We start from the raw sequence: 22,008 nt of genomic DNA on the forward strand, positions 1-22,008 counted from the left end.
TGCAAGTGGAGCGAGTAACTGAAGAAAACATCTGAAGCATAAGCTTGATTGCAATGAACTGTTAGATTGATAAAATATATGCTTTAAGAAAAATTATATAAATGAAGACATTCAGATACTTAATTCCACCTCATTAAAGCTAGAAACAGAACGTAAAATTAAGTGAGAAGATTGAGGAGATGTGGTGTCTATTTCAAAATTAACTTGACCCAAACAACGGTGCTATGTTTTAAGTTTTCATCTGAAATAGTATATTTTGACACTTTTACGAACAAATCTACTAGTATGTGAGAAAATCTGATAACAGAAAAGCCAAGTGTCTCCAGATGAGCTTTCAAATCCTTCAAGTCATACTACTTTGAAAACATAGCATTCTCTGATAACATTGAGTAGTATATTATTAGGTTTGAACATTGAAACAAATATTTGAACTTTTAACAGAAATATCTACCCTCGTATTTCAGATCAAACTTCATGGTTAAGACCCAGATAGAGTTCTATAAGACACTCTTCCTTGTCTAGGGTACTTTTTGCATCTCTGATCACAGTACACCAAAGCTTAAGAACCAGCCTTCTCTCTAGTCACAGGTTGTAGAAAAGGGAAGTGTCACAGAAAAGGAAACTAGAATGAGCGAGTTGTGGAGACTGCAGGGAGGCTGTGCACAAATACTGTATCATGCCTTTAAGTTCTAAGCACACTTCAAAATGAGTGAATTAAACAGCAGGATTAACAACCTCAGAAGACATTAGACTCAGAGAGAAGGACTCCTGCAGGCAAGTTAAAATGGTTACTGTAAAATTTGTTTGCACATTTGAGGTTCAAAATGACCTCAAGGTCGACCCTAATGAATGGCACAGATTTGCCCTTAAAGTCTATTAACTTTAGATGTTTATCTTTAACAAATGAAGCTTGCCCAGTTAGATGTATTTCAACATATTTTATGGTATTCACCTTTAGCATCTTTTAAAACAGTGACATATCTTTATTTCAGACAGTGAAAAAATCAACACTATCTGCCAACCCTAGACTTCCTCTCCCCCTCACAACCCCAATCTCCTCATAGTATGTGAACAATGGCTTTGGGGATAGATTTGTCAAATAATGACTTTTTGTTTAAGAGGTTTTGATTTTCAATACCATGTTACTAACAAGAGCGTTTTTATTTCTACAGTACTTTCAATTTAAAATGTTTGAATAATTAGCTACTCACCCTAGCAAACTACTGATGGGCAGACAATTAGAAAGAATCAAGAACTCAATTACTACATATGATTTTCACAGTTATCCACACTACTAATTATCCACCAATTCTATGTCAAGCAATTGAAACCTCAAATGACAGCAAGTAGCTGAGAGCGGGGAAAAAATAACAAAACACAACAGGTCTCCTAACAATTGCTTCTCAAGCAAAGACATACAAACCGTCATGAACCAATTAAGTTTTTGGCAATATTTTTTCTTTAATTTAATTCACGTTTTACCTTTTCAATCAATTTGAGTGTGTACTGCCCAAATCACATGGTTATTTTTGTATTCTTGTATATCTACAAGCATGCCAATTGATATTTTAATTCCTTTCCCTAAAGACATCGAATGTTTCTATGTCCGTATTATTTAATGCCATGTTAAACCTTATAAACTTAAGGTACTGTAGTTGATCACCTACTTTAGCAGCTCTAAATCTAGAGGAGTATGTATTTAAATACTTATCTTGTAGTTTGAATTAATAAAATAGGTGGTATATGAATTTGGGAAAAAAAATTGGAAACAGCGTTAAAATACTGTCTGTATTATGAAGATTTCAAGGTGACAGCTATGTAATCTAAGAAATAATCTGAACAAATTATTTTAAAATTACTTAATAGAATAAGACAAACAATGGCAACTGTCTTTCACTATTTCAGATTGAACATTAAAAGACCTAACTCCTTTTCTTCTTATTAAGATAGTAAACTCAACACCTCTAGAGGTCTGTTATATAAAATAGAAGATGAGTTCATACAGCAAGAAAAGTAATTTTTGCTGGTCATTTTCCATGACACTTCAAAAGGACGATATAAATTGTGTTGTTTTAATCCACAAGAGCCTGATAACCAAGTTGTATCAAGAATGACCTGAAAATTAAGAATGCCAACAGCTTTTTATCTTAAGAAAATGAACGGTTAGATGGACATTTTTCAAAATGTCAGCAGATGGCACAGGCAGCGTGGGAACACTGACTTTGTCACTGTCTGCTGTATGTCTGACCTGCAAAGAGAAGACTGTCATTCTAGCATGCCTCAGAAACATGGTATTTGCTTTTATAAAACTCTCCATTTTAAGGAAGGAAGTTCAACTGTAGAAACTGCTCTGAGGCCTGGGAATGCTAAACAGAGCTTCTGTGTGTGCTTCAGGACTAAGCTGTTATCACACTTTGGATAATTCAAGAAAATTAGAACCTTATGAGCAAGACTGAATAATATTTTTGTTTCATGTTCTGCAATTGTTGGTCTGAGTATTTCTTAAGGCTGTGCTATATCTGAGAACTGTGACCCTTCTCCTGACCTAGTAACATACCATTAGCTTAAATAACAGAATAATAAATCCCACAATCAGCACCATATAGAGGGGCCCCTATTTTTGGTACCATGAATTTGTTCACCACATTACGGCGTATTTTAACAAAAACAAGTTTGCATTTGCAGCAGCATGTGTTTTCAGCTGTGATACTGCTGATCAACTCTAGCACTGACCAAAGAGGATATGTTAATGTTTTGCTCAATTATACTAAAGGCAATAGCACTTCTGTCAGTTGCTTTTTTTTCCCCTCCCCTTTTTTAAAAAGGGTTCACTCCTAATTGAACTCAATACTGAAAGGTGAGCTTTTTCAGTAGCTTCACTTTTAAGAGAATTAATGGCTATTAAAAAAAAAGTATAACACGGTAATGGAAGAAGCTATTTTATAAAAGAATACAAACAAGAATGAGAATAAATTTTTTATGCCTTTTTTTTTTAAACAAAATACACCTCCTTACATTACAGGAGGTGGGGGCTTATTTTTAAAAGGCACAGACTCCTCTTACATATGCCATACCATTACCTCAAACTGGAGACAGCTGTTAGAATTACCCCCCAGTAAGTACCACTGCTGACAATTTCACCACCCTGTTTGTCACTCAAACCATTCATAACCTGAGGATCACTATTCTTCTTCTCTGTGTCCTCTTACCAAACTGTTTAAACCTTACACTATTCCTTCTCATAGCACCTCTTAGAAAGCATGATTTCCTGTACTATACGGATAAATGCACTCATCTTAATATCCAATCCCTTCAGACAGCTGCAAAGATCATCTGTGTCAGCTATCCCTCTGCCCAGCTCGCCTCTCTCCACACCCCTCTTCCAGCCCCTTCTCAGGCATTTCAGGCAGAAGCCACTTTTCTACATTGTCAAGGCCCTGCAAAGCGTTACAGCACTGAACATACCATCCTTCATTCGGTACATTCAGATTTACAACAGCCTCAGGGCACAAAGCAGTCAACAAAAATACCTTTTCTCTCACTAACCCATAATATCATCCAATGCCCAGTTACTAGAATTTTCTATGAATATCAGCAAATCTACTTTAAATCTTCCTTCAGACTATCTTTCAGCATAATGTCTAAAAAAAGTCATCAGCAAGGCAGTGTGATTTCCCGAGGCTATTCTCCAGTCTAATGACTGGCAATCCTCTCCTGAATCAATACCCATCTCTCGTAACTCGCTTTATACACAAAATCAGAGGCTTTTTTGAGCTGGGACTATCTTCTTGTTCTATGTTACACAGCAACAAATACAGTCATATTTGGCTCACCATGCTTTCAAAACCAAACTGACAACAAAAATAAGCACGTAAAACATTCCCTACAACTGAAGGCAGACAACATAAGGCAATGGAGCTGCAGTAAGGAAAATTAAAGCAATTCAAGTAATGCTGTTAAGGTTTTGGATACGACTTATATTAGACTACAAAGAAACTCTTTTTGAAGAGTAAAATGGCCATAGAATACCAACATTTAACTGTCTTATACAGAGAGAGCACCAGGAAAAAACACTTCTGATGCATACGTCAGAAGCTACTTCTACCTGCAAGAAGTAGAGAAAAGTAATCGCTTGTTTTTCAGCAGGGTGTGTTGCCCTGGATATCTTTTGATATATCTGCTTATTACCCAAGATGTACTCAATAGCATACATCAGCAGGGAGCTACACTTTAAAAAAATCAGCTGCCAAAAGCAGCTAGAGAGGAGAGAAGAATAATTTTTGCCCTTTTTTCTGTTGTATGCCAGATAATGACAGCCTGAATGTAAGACAAAAATCTGGTTATTTTGTATAATACTACAATATGTATTCTGTATAATAATAATACAATACAGTGGATTGTACATTTTTGTTTGGTGTTATAAAAACCTTCAAAAACACTAAGACAGAAACCTCTTAAATAATCAATAAAAGGTCGCAAGTTGCACATAAGTCTGTAACTTCTTTCTCTTTGGAGGTAAGTTGGGCCTGGGGAGGCAGCCTTTGTCGATCCCTCTAGAGAGGAAGGTAGACTAGGATTTGGTATGTTTTCAAGCTATTGGATGAATTTTAATTAGATTTTAATTAAAAATCATAATTAATGGCAATTCTGACACCTTTCCCAGATATTTTTAATTGCAAGTAGTAGTCATATTAAGACATGGCAATAGCTTAAATGTTCAGCTGTGAGGAGAACCACACTCATGCACTGTTAGATGTTTGATCCTTTTAATTGCATTTTTTTTTCAATCTGCTTAAATCTTCAAATTATGTAACCTGTGTCAGAATGTCTAAGAAATCACTCCATAAATTAAATAAAAAGTAGGTGAGTGAGCATCTTATTATACAACCTGTTTTAATAATACTAAAAGCTCAGTAAAACTACAAAAAAGTACCAAATATTATTTCCATTTTTGAAGAAAACCCTCAGGGAATAAATCAACACAAACAACTAAATAATGCCAAACCTGCATCCTGACTGTTTTGCAGGGCATGGCAGAAGTAGTTATGCATACATCTGGACAAGCCTGTCGTCTGTCACATTCTCAGTTTCATCACAGCCTGGGCCAATGCCAGAACGATGCAGGCAGCCACACCACCAGGCAGATGGGGCGCATGTTGTAGAAAGACAACCTTCCCTGGTCAGTATTAGCAGGCAAGCTGAAGCCCTCATAATCTGATCCTGCATAAAATCTAATTCAGATTTAAGGAAAAGGTCTAGTCTCGAGATGTAAACATTATGACTAAACCACAAGGTATTATTTTTAAACAGAAATAAAAGGGAGAATACTTTAGGACAAATACTGTGGGTAAAAAGAAAAGTAATTCATATTTTTAACTCTGAAGAGTGTACCTAATTTCTCTGTCTAAATTGTACAACTCAGTGTTCAAAGTTCAAACCCTAGAAAGGATAGTTACATATATGAACTATTTCATCCCTAGTCTTTGATGTATAACCAATTAAGATTGAGATGCAGATATAATTGGTTGTTCTTACTTAAAATTGGACCTGAAAGACCAAAAATACTGCCTTTTAGAAATGAGGTACGATCACAGAGGTACATGAGAAAACTGTGTAACAGCTGCTTGGCAATGACTGACTACCCAGAGCTAGTTCTTCTCCTTATTAGCTTGGCACAGAATTAAAAGAGCTTGGAAATGGGTAGGGGAGTAGAGGGGAAGAATGAAACATGCTAAAAAGGAAGTATTGGAGACAGGTTAGCACCATGGACATGTAACACAACAGAAAGCTAAACGTGTTAGGAATATGATTGCTACAATTGAATATAGCAGATTATCGTATTTTTCTCCTTTATTTACTAAAGTACAGAAAACAGTGACTCTTCATGGAAGTATTTACTGTTGCAAACTAGAATTTCACATAAAGTATTTTCCTAATCACCTCATCCAAACAAACAGCAAATGAAAAAAGCCAGTAATTCCAACCAGGTTAGGATTATGAGTACCAAATGTTAATATATGAAAGAAGAAGAAAAAAAAAATGCATAGGCAAATTGCAAGATTCATAGCTTTGAAATATTTTACCACAAATGTTAGCGAGGTTGAAAAAAATGCACTTAAATGTCAGTTTGATAAAAGCCAAAAGAACATTTTCCACATGTGTTTGCATTTAGGCATATTGAAACAAGATGGAAAAAGTAACAGTCATTCAAATGTAAGGTTAAAACATCAGCTCTTAAGGATCATGATTTAAAGACATTTCTCAAAGTAATTTTTTTTTCTTTTCTCAGCAGTCAGGCAAATTTATGCGAGTGTTCTTGAAAAGCCCCCCCTTATTCCAGATTATCTGAATATCTTCCTCCTCTACATTATCTCAAAAATGTACATGATTACACTCAGAAGCATCAGCCACCACAAGGCAAGTTTTACTGTTGATATTCCAAAATGCTGTAGGAAAATGAAAAGAAAAACTATACCACTACATTATTAAATGTTTACATTTCTGATTCTAACTGTCACTAAACACTATGAATACATACACACATTATATATACACAGAATACCTTCACAAACCTTAAAATATGCGTATTATATATGATTACTATAGTATAGGTCAAGAAAACTAAAATTTCTCTCCCTTTATTAAATTTCTAATCAAAACATTGTAAAAAGTGTCATCTGAGTATAGGTAATCAGAAATACTGTTAGAGAATTTCCGTCAGTTCAGTAATTCACTGCAAGTTTATGCTTCCCCCCCCCCCCCCGTCTTTTTGGAGGAAGATCTTCCAAATGATCAGCCAAGACTCAAAAATTTTGCAGATACATCTAGGGATTTGCACCATAGTATTTGTGGCAAAACACCGTAGCCAGAAGTAGCTTCCTGCCCTTATGCATAGCCAATAAGGGTCAAAAGGCATTGCAGGCAGGGAAAAATATGTAGCATTTACCTTCTTCATCCTTGGATGCGCCAAAGTACGTTCTGGAGCACTACGGAACGAGGTCATTTCCTTTGTTATTTCTCAGCAGTGTTACAAAAACATTTACACTTGCTCCTGATGTTCCCAGTATACATTTGGCAGCTTGTATACAAGAATACTACTTCCAAAAAAACTGTGTCATTTTCTGTTTGCTTCTCATAAGTAGTATGGGAAGAATACATACTTTCTGAGACCTACCAGTAAATTCTTCATGTCCAAATTTCCTTGCTAACTAACCAATGAAAGGGCAAGTTGTTTTTCATGTTAGAAAGTAGTATACTTCTTAATCCTTTTAACATCAATAACTTTACCTACCCTACAATAAAAATGCAGGAAAACAAGTAACACGGACTGGTTTTGAAAATAAGACTAGGTTTACAAAATTAAAAGCAAATTAGAGATCATAATCCTAATTATGCAACAATCATACGAGACTGCAGTAGATGCTTCCCACTTGGCACAGTAGAGACCAGGTGTTAACTGTCAATAAACCTTCAGTGAATGCTAATTGAAACTGCTGTTTCACAAGCATCAACTTACTCCAGCTCAAAGTGAAAATTTGTTTAACTTAATAGAATATTTGCCAAGAATATTTTAATATTAAAAGTATTCAGTCATCAAGAGATCTTAGGCCTTATCTTTGCTACAGTTTAGATTATCTAAAGCTGTAGTGCAAATCATATTAAGCTGCCTGTAAAGAGCTGACAAAAAGAAAAAAAAGATGTATGCACACTCACACCTGGCAGATAAAAATATTTTACTATAGTAACTTTACAATTTGTACTTTTATCTATAAATACATCAAAAGAGTAAAACAGTAAAAAATAAGTTAACCAAGTTGCAAAGTTCAGATTCCAATTCAGAGTTGATAAAATATCAGAAAGTTTTGCAAAGAGCTGCTCCAAAACCAAATTATGAACTAATTGTTTCCATACATCACTCAGATTAAGAAGCATTTTATCTGAGTAATATTCTCTATTAGCACAAAGTCCAAAACAATGGTGACAGTTGTTAACCACAATATAAATCAATTTTTTGTTCTTTACAATAATATAAATGGTTCACGTCAATTCAACTACACTGCTAAAAACATCTATTTTTCTTCACCCCTTGTGCTATTTTAAATTATTTTACATCAGTAACCAGTCAGTAAATTTAAATCAAGAAAACATTAAAAATACATCAGGATATTTAAATAGACCAAGAAGACAGTATACGTCCACTCCAAGCTCCTATTAACATGCAGTGAACTATAATAATTTTCCTCATGAACAAATAATGAGTGCAGAAAATCCTGCTTTGAGCACAACCAACAGTAAATACCAAGCAAGATTTCTATTTTAGTTCTCTAACCTCCCTGTTTCTCTATCCAGCTCTGTTTTGAATCATAGAATCGTTTAGGTTGGAAAAGACCTTTAAGATCATCAAGTCCAACCGTTAACCTAGCACTGCCAAGTCCACCCCTAAACCATGTCCCTAAGCACCACCTCTACACGTCTTTTAAATACTTCCAGGGATGGGGACTCCACCACTTCCCTGGGCAGCCTCTTCCAATGTTTCACCACTCTTTCAGTAAAGACATTTTTCCTCAGGTCCAATCTAAACCTCCCCTGGCACAACTTGAGGCCATTTCCTCTCGTCCTATCGCTTGTTACTTGGGAGAAGAGACCGACCCCCACCTCGCTACAACCTCCTTTCAGGGAGTTGTAGAGAGCGATGAGGTCTCCCCTCAGCCTCCTTTTCTCCAGGCTAAACAACCCCAGTTCCCTCAGCCGCTCCTCATCAGACTTGTTCTCCAGACCCCTCACCAGCTTCGTTGCCCTTCTCTGGACACGCTCCAGCACCTCGACGTCCTTCTTGTAGTGAGGGGCCCAAAACTGAACACAGTATTCGAGGTGCGGCCTCACCAGTGCCGAGTACAGGGGCACGATCACTTCCCTACTCCTGCTGGCCACACTATTTCTGATACAGGCCAGGATGCCATTGGCCTTCTTGGCCGCCTGGGCACACTGCCGGCTCATATTCAGCTGGCTGTTGACCAGCACCCCCAGGTCCTTTTTGTATCAGGCCGCTTTCCAGCCACATATCCCTTAAGATAGTCACCTACTGATAGCAGGTAATAACATGAATTTCTGTAGCTCAAAAACACAGGCAATATTTATTACCACACACACACACTCCCAAATATATTTTGTTTTTGTACGTTTTTGCTAAGTACGTAATCATGTGTCCACATCTTAATTTTCATTAGGTGGCACTGGAAACTACAGAAGGAATCAACTGTTCACATTATCCACATCTTAGGATACTGGGGGGTGTGTGTGTGTGTGTGTGTGTGTGTGTAGATTTAAGAAAGAAGGAACCAGAACTGTTCAGAAGGGATAACATGGAAATATGTTCCTTTCACTTTTGGAAAAGACAAAAACCTGGCTCTCCTACAAGCCGGAGAAACTATGCCGGTGGGTTGACATCCAAGGATTGGATACACAGAATATACTGCTACCTGAGAAGCTGCATTAGTTGCCTACTAGAGAGACAATTACAGGACAATCTATAGAGTCAGTGTAGTGTACTCAAACTAGCCATAAACAAATGAGATCAGGATTTGGAAGCAGTCTAGCCACAGCAGCCTGATGTTTAGGAAAAGTTCTTTCTGCTAAAACACAGGTAAGTTTTCTCATGCAAACTTCCAGGCTACTGCAGTTAAATTGATTCTGATACTTACACCAGCTTATTAATAGGTTTCTCGAGTGTTTTGACCACAACACTATTGTCCGCAATGTAGATATGCCAAATTTCTAAAACGTAAAATATTTATCTTTATTAACCCAGTCTAAGCCCTGTGGGTTATTTAGGAGCTGCACACACTGGTAATATCAGAATCATTAAACTTGATTGGTTTAAAGCATGTTTTAGAGTGATCACAGCAATATGAGAAGATGGTTAAAACAGTATAGGTTGAAGGGTCAACAGGGGCTAATAATGCAAAAATATTTATCTGAATGAAGATAAAATATTCTTTTATCTCAATATTCCATCGATAATTGAAAAAAGCAAACCCAAATGGCTAAATAATCAATGGAGAGTAAAAATTATTAGCTCTGAAGGAAACATCCTCTTGCCACCAAAACAGAGAAGTAATATGCTTTACAAGGGGAAGAGGTGTAAACAAAAGAAGGTAAACATATAGATTGTAAGTAGCATTAGAAGTACCAAAGGTGACAAAGAGACTCAACACTGATGCTATTCTTTAAATCACTTCCTTTATGGAATAGGGTTTGGGGGTCTTTTTCCCCGTCTTTCATACAGTTCTCCCTAAATCTTTGCATAGGTTTTTTTATAAAAGAATCATTTACACTACTGAATTCTAGAATTTCAATAATAGAAAAAAGAAGCAACCAGATTAACAACTTTGATTAATTACTCTTACATTAAGTTTTTTACTTGAGTGGTGATATTTTCAGCTGCAAAACAAAGCCTACCATGTTGTATCAGCACAAAACCTTCAAACGTTGAGGGAAGAGGTCAAAGGAGAAACTATGAATTGCACACAGAAAGAAAAAAAAAAGTTTAAAATATATACTTCAGTAGGGACCAAAACAAAGATGCTGGATAATCCCTAAAAATAATACACTGAATGTTGATGAACTTGTGGTTCTCTCAAGGATGCAAGCCTTATATAGGGCTTATCTAGTTAGGACTCTTCCCATAAGATTTCTAGAACTAGATGCATATTCAGATTTCAGGAAGTGAACGATGTTCTGCATTAGGAAGCAACTCTGTGTTCTTCTCTATCTGTAAAAGGTGACTGTCTTCAATTAACCTTCTTTCTCAAAAATGTTTTACTATTATACCATTACTAGGCTCTTTATCAGTCTTCCAGTTTTTGAGATTTTCATATACATCATAATACAATAATAATAATAATAGTGAGTGCATGCTTATTCTTACAGGGAGAAGATAAGTCTCCATTTCAACATATTTTCTAGTTGAAGCTTTAGTTATTTGACAGAATATCTCCTGCAGAGATTAGCCTATTATTATTTGCTACAGACCCTCCCTGAAAGCAAGAAGCCCATTTTCTCCAGATGACTCATTAGCAAGCACAACAGAATGAAGTGTTCCAGCCTGAAATGCCAACAGCTAAAAATAACTCATCCCACAGCCTATGACAATTCAGTCCATCTCTTCACTCCATAGGCACAATCTCAGAGGGTCACCTTTTGGGGAAAAAAAATTAGCATATGCAATGAACGGGGGGGGGGGGGGGGCGGGCGGCGGGGAACGCTACCCAAAAATCACAAGTTACAGAAAAGCTGCAAGGGAACCGTAGTGCATAAATCATTTCAAAAAGCAATGTTCCAAGCAGCACTAAAAGGCTAATTCCACAGCAGAACAACAATTCATAGATTGAAAGGAAAAATCCAAACATTTGACCCAAATATGACAACGTTGAGAGGCTCCCTCTGATAAAGCAGCCATTTCGACTTCCCCTGTCTGTATACACCCTGCCACTACAACACTAACAAGACATGTTTAGTGATACCCTGTGTTAGTCTTCATGCCATTATTAAGAAGCTTGTGGTCAGCTGTTAAGTTTCACAGAATCACACCAGCTCTTTTGCTGAACAGTGTTTCTAAAGAGCAGCATTTCATCACAGGAGTTGTGCATGAAAGAATTTACCTCCCCTCCCAAGAAGGCTGGAATGAAGGAGGCAGAAATTTACCTTCTTACCCTCAGCTCTGCAAAAACTAGGAATAAAAAAAATTAACCTGTCTTCGTGAAGTATAGAAATACATTATTGACCAGGAAATGTGGGAACTCAGCAGCTACAGACCACTGAAGGTTAATTTCTATGTCTGGAAAGCTGCTGGAACAAAACACCAGTGCATAAGCACCTGGTAGTTAACTGTCACACAGTGACCGTTAATTGGATATCAACATTTTCTTTACAAATCAATATGCATTTCCTTCTTCAACAAGATAACTGGCTTAGTATGGAACAGAGGAAAAGTAGACCTAATAAATCTCAACTTAAAAAAAATGTTCCAGGCATTTTCTCTGTGACATTCTCATAAGCAAACTCAGGAAATATGAAATAAAACTAAGTATTCTTAAGTTGTTACACCAGTAACAGAAAAACATCAACTAAAACTATAATTTTCTATATAATCGAATTACATCTCAGGCTTGGTCCAAATGTGATTATCCTGTTCTGTTTTGCAGTCAGTATTTATTAGATAACCAGGCACCTAAACTTAGCAAAACCTAAACAGATGCGCAAAAAAAAAAACAAAACCCCAAAAAACACTTTGCTCAATGTTCCCAATACAATTAAGAAAAAAAAATTCAAAATCTTTTAAAATGAAAGCTAGTGAGGACTAGCAGTGATGAAACAGAAATTTAAGGAACAAGGACCAAACAGGAATTAACTGGGATTAGGCAGCAGTACCACTGGGGGCAGGAAGAAGGTGTCTGAAGGTAACAGAAGATCAAAAATGAGAAAACCAGTCAGCAACTTAACTCCATTGCAGCAGCTGGGGGAGTTATGGGAGCAGGAAGATGTGTATTTTTCTAGAATATAGCAGTAAGGATGACAAATGTTCGATGCAAGGAAAATGTACTCTTTTCTACTCAAAAGTAATGAAGACCCCAACTGTCAAGTCCAATTTCGGTAGCCTACTTTGAGATGAAAAGCAGTTTGGAGAATTAATTGGAAGGCAAGTAGAATAAGAGGTATTAAAACATGAGGTATAAGGAAAGATTGAAGAAATTGAGTTTAGTCAAGAAAAGAAGTGTCTAGAAACAAGATGGACAGTTGAATAATGACTCTTACAAAGAAATCAAACATTTCTTCATATCCCTTGCAGGCAGGTAGAAATGAGCTTAACTATGACTTAGACTATACATTACAGAAAGCTAACTACATGTAGGAGACGCCCATACATAGAGGAGGGAGAGTCTCCTTCACTCACATTTTGAGAACAGTTAGACAACTTTTAGCTATTCCAGCTACGTATGTTTAGCTTGGTGCTATACAACGGACTTGAAGCTCATACCAGCCCTCTGTGTCTATAATTAAAAGTACAGGAGAAAACAGAATGACATTTCCTCAGTTTTCTTATCTCTAGGTTGAACAGTCCTTTAATCTTCTACACATAACAACACAAAAGCTCCCACAGGAGCGAAACCAACATACAAGGAGATTGCAAAGGAGCTCACCACTCACTGAAGTTTTGAAGAAAACAGAAGTCAACAACTCCTTTCATTTCAAACGTAATCTTTCACATTAAGGTCACGGAAGATAAAGAATACCCAGCTGTTCAAGAAATCAGGCAACTGTAATGAAGTTCCACAGAAACCCAAAGCAATCACAACCACTTCTCCAAGTGGTAGAAACATTTCTTTAACTTCCCGTAAAGAAAAATATAAAAATAACAAAAAAAAATTCCCAAAACTCAAAACTGTACCTAAATCTCCTGTTGGAGAGAGGGAAAGAGGAAAACACATGTAAGAATACAACCCCCCCCATCTTTTCATAGTATCTGTAGACATGCTAGCATTAAGCATGATGAGAATGATGCAAGAGCCCACAAAGACTAGAAAAATAGCTCAAAGAGCAATTTTGAATAGCTAGACAAGACCAGAATGAGAGAGTTTCCATGAGCAAATCTGAATGTCCTTAGGCTGATATAAAAGACCAATTTTAGAAAACGTATTTTTTTTAAGAGGATGTCAAGACTCCATATTGAGTGTGCATGAAGTAAAAATAGTCCTAAAACAATAAAGGATCCTGACCTAAATACTACTGCTCATGTAAAAGATCAGTGAGGTTGAAAAAAAATCTCAGTGTTACAATTGTTCTCTGCTCCTCCTAATAAAAATGGGAGAACATCATCATGCCAGAGTGAAAATCAACAGTATGAACACCATAAGCAGCTTTGGTCCTCATCACCTTAAAAGGGAAACAGTGGAAGACTGAAACAGGTACAGAGAAGAACAACAGGCATAATCAAAGTCATGGAAATGTTTTCACATTAATGAAGACAACCAGGACACTCTAGAAGAGTCAATTCTGGAGAGAAACAATCAAGACCTATAAATTAACCAGTGAAATAGGTTGTGATTATTCACATCATGTCATAATACAAGAGATAAAGGGCATAAATGAACCAAGCTAGTGACAGATTCCAAAGATAGAAAAGAATATACTTCTATAAAAGGTACAGTGAAACTACGGCACTCTTTCCTTAGCAGACCATGAATGTCAGAAGCATACTGGATTCAAGATATTACTGGATAAATTAATGGACAAAACATCTAGCAAAATTTATTTGGTAAAAAAGAAAAACCCCTCCCCACCCCCCCAAAACCCCTACCATCTCCGTTTCACATTATTTGTTGGAAGCTGGGAGAATATTCAACACAAATACAGAAATTCAGTAATGCTTGCTATATTTCACAGTCGTTCCCTCCAGTCGCAAATACTAGTAATTGAGTCTTTGAACTGACTGGATGTGACCATAACTATGTTCTTACATAATACCAAGCAGAGCTACATGAGCCATTTCAGCTGTTTTAAGTAGCCTTTGTCACCACGACACACTGCTTCGTTATTGACTTGGGCAGAGTATTACATTTATGTTAGTGCGGCTGAACCACTTGCAAAAACACTTTTGGCCCTTATGCCAAAGGCTTGCCGGTGATGTTCGCCATCTTCCAGCAATGCTACCCAATTCAAACACATTTCACGTATATTTTCTGTAGTGCATGTAGTCTTGTGGGATGATCCACAGAGAGCATTACTGAGTGGAGAGCTTAAAGAAAGTGTCTCTACCTGACAGAAGATGGTGGGTGACTCCCCTGTAAGTTTGAATATGCCACTCTGTAGGGGAACATCTCTGCAAGAGCTTAACTTTGTTCACAGATAAAGCCTATCTTTTTCTAGCAGGAGCTCCTGACTTAGTTTTACATAATTTGACACATTCTTCATATGGTGAGACTATTTCCCTCTCCAATTTTTATTCACTAATTATACTGTAAAAATAGTAAAAGTACAAAAAAAAGGCTCCCTCAAAATCCTTTCTGAGATTAGAGAAGACGGAAAAGGAGGTTGAAAACAAACACATTCATCCTGACTCTCTCTAGCTCAGAATGACTGGTGGCAGTGAGAAAATTAAACTTTATACATGAAACATGCCTGAAAGTTTTCTGTTATCAAGCTGTTATTTGTATCGAGACCATGTACAAGTCAGTAGGATTGGAAACGCATCTGATCAAAGAACAAGTTGAACTGAAGCAACTTGCAACGTTTTCTCTTTTTGTTTGCCATGCAATTCTTTGAGTACAAAATTTCGACCAAGGTGGATTAAGACCAACAATTAAACCAATTTTATATCTTATTTCAATCCCTAAAGATTTAGGCTTTTAAAAAAATATGTTTTAAATAGGTTATTATAAAAGTCACAGTGAAATATTAAGTTCAAAATCAGAGTTTTCAGTTTTAATAAATAGTTTGATATCATGGTGAACTCTTTAATTTGTTTGCTTGAACAGGGTCTTTTCCTAGTGGGTAGGAACAAAGCAGCTTTGAATTACAAACAATGCCCTGCAGTCAGTAAAACTCATGAGGTATTAATTTACAGTTTCATCTGTGATCAGTTAAACTGTATGTGAAATCTTAAATATCTTTTAAAAAAACACCACAAATAGCTCAATAAGATATTTTTTCAACAGTGCTTTAACAAAAACCATACAAGGTTAACTTCTATTGTCAAAACAGAGCCAAATGCAAGTTGTGTTTAAAGCCTACATTCTAGTAACAATACTAAGAGATGTTATCCTTCAATAATATCTAAAGAGCTGACACAGAAGTAACAAATGTGGTCTCCAAAACCACTTTACTCTGATTTTTAACTCATACAAGGCTAATAATAAAAACAAAAGTAATAATAAAAACAAAAAAGTATCAGGAAAAAATGTATATATGTGTACATATGTATAAAATGTATATTATATATAGCAAAATAAATACATTTTTTTTTGCTACAGTGTATATATCTGTCTATATATAACAACAGATGGCAGTTTAACTGGTCTAGAATCAGAGTATTGTCAGCTTACGTTCTTACGTCCCTGATCTCTTCTTCCTCTGGTTTAAAAGTGACTATGTTGTGGCTTTGTGCCATACTTGAAGGCACAACTATATTTGCAGAACTTGCTTTTGAGGGAGACAGTTTAGCAGTGATATGTAATTGTGGTCAATTGTGAATACTGGGAACATCTGGAACACTTATACTCCTTTTAAAACATACTTATATTGCTAATACGCATTTATTTCTAAAAAGTAAATTTTAATAACTGTTGAATTAACTTTTCATAAGTGTTGAGGACTGTGCCCATTTTGCAAAACTTTTTCTTTAACAAGGATTTTTATTAATAGGTTTTCAGTCATTATAAAGTGAAATTATAATGTTAAGCTTTAAATATAAGTCCATTATGAACAATATACATGAATATAAAATACTTGAAAACATAAGGAAACTTCTGCAGCAGCCGTCATAACTTAAAAGTAGCTAACGTTCTCCACACATTTAGAAATACTTGTTTTGAAAATATAAGACTTTAAGCCATCAGTCACAAAGGTGATTTAAAACTGTAAGACAGTTTTCACAGAAGTTTTTTACTTCCCTGTAGAACTAGGGACATAAGTACATACACTTTTTTACTGCACAAACAGAGATGGTAGGAAGTTACCATAGATCATCACTTAACTACTGCCTTTATATCACACAAATCTAAACTCTTACTGTGGAAATGACATATCACTTGCTACTTTTCAATGACTTGCGATGAGCGCCACTGGAATGCTATACACAATATTCTCATGCACAGTGGCACATACCTAAGAGCATCAGTGTAGAGTTATGCATGTGTGCATGCTTTTTTTTAAAAAAAAAACCAACTCCTGAAACAACTAGTTACATACCATGAACATAATTATACCATTATAAATTATCACCTCATTAATAAAATATAGCAATTTGATTTTCATTCACGAGGTTCTTTTTCTCCACTTGTAACTCTGTCCTCCTTTACTAATTAGTAGCAGAGTTAAAATCATAGAATCACAGAAACATAGAATAGTTTGGGTTGGAAGGGACCTCTAAAGGTCATCTAGTCCAACCCCCCTGCCGTGGGCAGGGACATCTTCAACTAGATCAGGTTGCTCAGAGCCCCATCCAACCTGACCTGGAATGTTTCCAGGGATGGGGCATCCACCACCTCTCTGGGCAACCTGGGCCAGTGTTTCACCACCCTCAGCGTAAAAAATTTCTTCCTCATAGCCCGTCTAAATCTACCCCCCTTTAGTTTAAAGCCATTCCCCCTTGTCCTGTCGCAACAGGCCCTGCTAAAAAGTTTGTCCCCATCTTTTTTAGAAGCCCCCTTTAAGTACTGATAGGCTGCAAGAAGGTCTCCCCAAAGCCTTCTCTTCTCTAGGCTGAACAACCCCAACTCTCTCAGCCTTTCTTCAGAGGAGAGGCGTTCCATCCCCCTGATCGTTTTCCTGGCCCTCTTCTGGACCCGCTCCAACAGGTCCGTGTCTTTCTTATGCTGAGGGCTCCAGAGCTGGACGCAGTCCTCCAGGTGGGGTCTCACCAGAGCAGAGGAGAGGGGCAGAATCACCTGCCAGTGTCGACCTGCTGGCCACGCTCCTTTGGATGCAGCCCAGGATACGATTGGCCTTTGGGGCTGTGAGTGCACATTGCTGGCTCATGTCCAGCTCTTCATCCACCAGTACCCCCAAGTCCTTCTCGGCAGGGCTGCTCTCAATCCCTTCATCCCCCAGCCTGTATTGATACTGGGGGTTGCCCCGACCCAGGTGCAGGACCCTGCACTTGGCCTTGTTGAACCTCATGAGGTTCACACGGGGGCCCACTTCTCGAGCTTGTCCAGGTCCCTCTGGATGGCATCCCGTCCCTCTGGCGTGTCGACTACACCACTCAGCTTGGTGTCATCTGCAAACTTGCTGAGGGTGCACTCGATCCCACTGTCTATGTCCTTGATGAAGATGGTAAACAGTACCGGTCCCAATACGGACCCCTGCGGGACGCCACTCGTCACCAACCTCCATCTGGACATTGAGCCGTTGACCACTACCCTCTGGATGCGACCATCTAACCAATTCCTCACCCACCGGACAGTCCACCCATCAAATCCATACCTCTCCAGTTTAGAGAGAAGGATGTTGTGGGGGACCGTGTCAGAGGCCTTACAGAGGTCCAGATAGACGACATCTGTAGCCCTTCCCGTGTCCACTGATGTAGTCACTCCATCATAGAAGGCCACTAGGTTGGTCAGGCAGGACTTGCTCTTGGTGAAGCCATGCTGGCTGTCTCAAGTCACCTCCCTGTCCTCCATGTGCCTTAGCACAGCTTCCAGGAGGATCTGTTCCATGATCTTCCCAGGCACAGAGGTGAGACTGACTGGCCTGTAGTTCCCTGGGTCTTCCTTTTTTCCCTTTTTAAAAATGGGGGTAATGTTTTCCCTTTTCCAGCCAGTGGGAACTTCCCCGGACTGCCACGACTTCTCAAATACGATGTATAGTGGCTTAGCAACTTCATCCGCCAGTTCCTTCAGGACCTGCGGATGCATCTTGTGGAGCCCCATGGACTTGTGCACTTTCAGGTGCCTTAGATGGTCTCGAATCTGATGTTCTCATGAATGAAAATCATTCATTAAAATATAATATGTAACACATTTTGAGACAACAGGTAACATTACACAATTAGAAGATGTCTCACAATTCAAATATTACATATATATATATATAAAACTACAACAAAAAAAAACAAAAAGGAAAAAATGAACTTCCAACACATTTCAGTTAATTTCTAATTTCCTGGATTTAAGATTGTGGATTTCTCAGTTGACTGATCTATTCTAATGTAGAAACAGTTGAACTTTAAGCAAAATTGCTAAAGTTTCAATTACAATACAATGCAAAATGGGTTTGTACCCTAAAGAGAGCTATACGAAATGTATGAAACTGTATTAATGATGCACAAAATCCTTATGTTAAAATCACTCAAGTTCCAAGTCAAACACTTTGAAGTTACAAAAAGCTGGAAATAAGACTTTGGCTCATTCTTGTGTGCTGCTTTCTATTTCATCTTCCTATTCAGCTTGTGGCCCTACACCTTCTACACACACCATTTATGAAGATAGAATTATTGGCTTTCTCAGCAGTATTTTGCTACAAGTTTCTATAGTGAAGCACTTGTATTCAAGTATAAACATGAATAATCCTATGTATTTTCATAGGATCCCACTGAGATTAAAGGCGTAATTATCCTCTTTCTGTGGAAACAAAGGTAAAAAAATATAAAAATATATTAAAAAATATACTAATTTTGAGTGTTCAACTTGTTATGCTTAGGACCTGTTTTTCTCCATATCTAGGTTTATCTAGTACCTAATATGTTCGAAGTATAACTCCCATTCATCTACTTACAGTTGTATGTACTCAGCACATTAAGATCACAAGTCAAACACTTGGAAAAAAATCACCTGTGAAAGTTAGAAAATTTACACAGAAGACTAGGATACAATCTTCCAGGAGATTATTCAAATCTGCTGTAAAGGAACCCTGTTTTCACTTTCCACTCTCTCTTTTCTCATTCATCTTCACATATCCCACCTTCCACAGTATATGATGCTCTATAGACAAGGGCATCTTTTCATTACGCAAACACCATTCTTTTCATATTGTGCTCTGAACAGTTCTACATAAAAAATAGTGTATGATCATATTGCCAAAGACCACCAGCATAGAGACGCACGCTTGTTATCAAGACTGAAGAATTTAAGACAATCACACAGCTGATAGTTACTGTCACCCTAGTGGAGATGGCAATAGCTGCCTGGATAAATGTTGTTGGTCAGTTTTAACGTAAAACAAGGCAGATTACTTTAAATCACTTTCAGAGATAACAATTAGGCACATCCACACTAAAAATACTCCCAAAAGTAAACTCTTGTGTTTAAAAAAAATTCATGAAGAATCATCGCATTGTTATTGGAACTGATATTTGACTGCACATTTGTTAGCTTAACTTGTAGAAAGGACAAATATTTCCCCAAAATGTAAATAAAAGATATCACTGGACAAAGACACATCCTGAAGACAAAGTATACAATATCCAGAGAAGTTTCAAAGACCTTTTTTTCCTCCTCAGTTCAGTTTCAGATCCTACAACAGAGAAGTCAAACTTGGCTGGCAAAGATTATTAAGCTAAATCAAGCCTTTACAAATTAAAGAGTTCTAAAAGGCTGCCTTGCAAATCTCCTGGAAAAGTGAACTGAAGCTGCTGTTCATCTTCTGAACACATGATTTTTTCAATATGGTTTGTAGGTTTAGGACAGGAATGTGACAGCAATGGCAGTGACAGACAGTCATCAATGCATCACATACAAGCCTCAAATTAAGATTCTAGAAGACAAGTAAGTATATTTTCTAAAGCCTTTATTGCAAACCACCTGGATTTAAGAATTTTTAAATATGCATTTTTATCAGAAGAAATCTTGAACATGGACAGACCAAGAGCATATATAGCAAAAGAAAATAAATCCTGGTCATGATTTTTTTTGGACCTGAACAGGCAGAATCACAAAAAGTTCTTTTTCAATTCCCTTTCTTTCTAAAGACGCATGTTATCCAGAACAGCAGGCCTGAGGATAGTGACCATTTTCCATGTGTTCTCTTATTCCTGTTTTCCAGTAATGGTTTCCAATTTTTTTTTCACAACCTAACTGTCCTCCTGCATTTTCTCTGGCAAAGATATCTGAAAACTTATCATACTTTCCTCTGAGTAATAAAATTTAACTTCATTTATTATTCAATTTAGTTTCTACATAGTATCTTATTTTATGAAATACCTATTGAAGTCCCTTATTCCCCTTCAACCCTTTTTTAGTTATACTAAACTATTTCTGAGAGGTACGGGGGTTAAGTGACATCATCTGCAGACCTTGTCTCCTTTTGTTTGCTGGGCTGTCTCTTTCTTCTCTATTTTTAAAAGTTTTCTACTTGTCTGCTTAATGTCTTTATTTGTGAGCACTTTTGAAAGCCATATTAGCTTTGTGTGGCATCTGTATTTTTCAAGTGAACTGCACCCTGCAACTCTCAAACTTTTAGAAGAGTCTCCAGGTGGCAAATTTCAGTCATTCCTAGGCCTTGCAAAGGGAGAGGGAAAACAGCAGGCAGACAGCCTTCTTGCACATGTGGCTACGTAAGAGCCCATCAAAACAGCAGTCCCACTGGTAAGAGCAGCAGATAAATTAAACTTGTACTGAGAGTTATATATGGGTAAAGCTTTTAGAAGTCTGAACAGAATGACATCTACTTGGCCACTAGCTCTCACTGTTCTACCACCAAAGGCATTTTGGCAGATTTATTTTACAACTAATCATTTAAATAACATTAGAAGTGAGACAATTGACTACATTAGATAACTACGTATAGCATTCAAAGGAACCACCATGATCTGCTTAAATGTATTATATTATCAGTGGTTTCTGCTCATAACAACAATCTGCTCACAAAGACAGAACTAGTTTCAATTATACTTCCCCAAGGAAAAATGAAATCTTTTGTAACACATTATTGACAAGTAAGTATTTATGTATACTGTTTGGCATCGTGACTTCCTTTATTTCCCTCTATTTGAATGCAGCAATTTTTTGGTTAATACAGTAAATCTGTTGTATTAAACCTGAACCTGATTAATGATGCACTGTATCAAGCTAAGTAGAATTAAATTAGTGTATAATTGATTAGTAATTGGAGCAGAGCTGTAGATTTACCAACTTTAATTAGGATGGCTTATTACAGATAATTTACATTATCATAATGTAAAACAGAAAATAGAAGTACTTGGTTCATCAAAAAGCTTAAGATCAGGTGGACAGCCTCATAGATTAGAGAGGCGTACAAACTAATGCCTTGCAAAGTTCTTTAAGACAAGTAAAT

General features: G+C 37.1%; 1 protein-coding gene across 3 annotated transcripts in view; it reads right to left on the bottom strand.

Moving 5' to 3' along the window:
• ADK (adenosine kinase) overlaps nucleotides 1-22,008 on the bottom strand; it is a 306,651-nt gene that overhangs the window by 217,717 nt on the left and 66,926 nt on the right. The window lies entirely within an intron of this gene.

This window comes from Aptenodytes patagonicus, chromosome 5 (genome assembly GCF_965638725.1).
Source record: "Aptenodytes patagonicus chromosome 5, bAptPat1.pri.cur, whole genome shotgun sequence".
Classification (NCBI taxonomy): Eukaryota; Metazoa; Chordata; class Aves; order Sphenisciformes; family Spheniscidae; genus Aptenodytes; species Aptenodytes patagonicus.